At 42.5% G+C, this 1,076-nt stretch overlaps 1 non-coding gene across 1 annotated transcript; it reads left to right on the plus strand.

Moving 5' to 3' along the window:
- The first annotated feature begins 741 nt into the window (after positions 1-741).
- TRNAW-CCA (transfer RNA tryptophan (anticodon CCA)) lies at positions 742-815 on the plus strand. The gene has a single exon. It is a non-coding gene; the product is annotated as a tRNA-Trp (tRNA).
- The last annotated feature ends 261 nt before the right edge of the window (positions 816-1,076 follow it).

Below are 1,076 nucleotides of genomic sequence, written 5' to 3' on the forward strand. Positions count from 1 at the left end.
GGATCATTGATCTTCCCAGTATCAAGTCACAGAGATTGTCTCTTTCTTTTCCAACCTTCTTGCCCCTTCCTCCCTCCCCTCCCGGCTTCCCCTTCATGCCTCTCTCCTCAACAAATTTGTCCCTCCCTCAGCTTTATCTTCTCTCCACTCCATTCCTTCCCATGAAGAAATTCTTTCCGCCATCCACTCCCACAAAGCCAATCGTGCCCCTAGTCCGGATGGATTAGCATGGGTTTCTTCCTGGCTTCTTGAGACCTCATTAAGGATGATCTCGTCCATGCCCTCCGTAGCTTTTTCCTCAATCCTTCCCAACTCTCCTCCATTAACCAAACTTTCCTTTGGCTTATCCCTAAAAGGCCTGAGGGCCTCTTCTCTCTCTGATTTCCGCCCTATCTCCCTTTGCAATGTCAGTTACAAATTCATCTCTAAAAGCCTTGCCAATCAGATCAAGAAGGTCATTCTGTTGGTTGTGAGTTCCAACCAATCTGCCTTCATTTTGGGCCGTAGCATCTCAGACAACATCCTCTTTTGTGCAGAAAATTGTCTGAGGATTCGATAGGTCTTCCCACTCCCCTGTTCTATCATCCCTACTTATTACTTCTCCTCTGAGCAGTAACGATGGATTAATTGAGGCCAATTAAAATTGGCCATAGATAACCTTTCATTAGATGATACTATATGCACGCAAGATATATTAGGAAAAAAGAATCATTTTCTTTACAGTTTTATTGTGATAAGAAAGCGCTCTTAGTTTAGTTTGGTAGAACGTGGGTCTCCAAAACCCAATGTCATAGGTTCAAATCCTATAGAGTGTGATTCCGTTCTTGTTTGTTAGGTCAACTTATAATGAAATACCTTTACTAATTCACTAACTTGAATAGCGGGCTGTACTCTATTTGATTATTTGATTTGATTGACCCCCTCCTTTCTTTAATTCGCAGAAGGTCAATCAAAAAAAGAGATGACACCCGGATTTGAACTGGGAAAAGGGATTTGCAGTCCCCTGCCTTACCACTCGGCCATGCCGCCAAAATAATACAAATTAGATGGAAATATTCTCTTTTCTTTTGGGTTGA

The sequence above is a fragment of the Hakea prostrata genome, chromosome 2, assembly GCF_041222555.1.
Source record: "Hakea prostrata isolate BN-2017 chromosome 2, UWA_Hpros_2, whole genome shotgun sequence".
Classification (NCBI taxonomy): Eukaryota; Viridiplantae; Streptophyta; class Magnoliopsida; order Proteales; family Proteaceae; genus Hakea; species Hakea prostrata.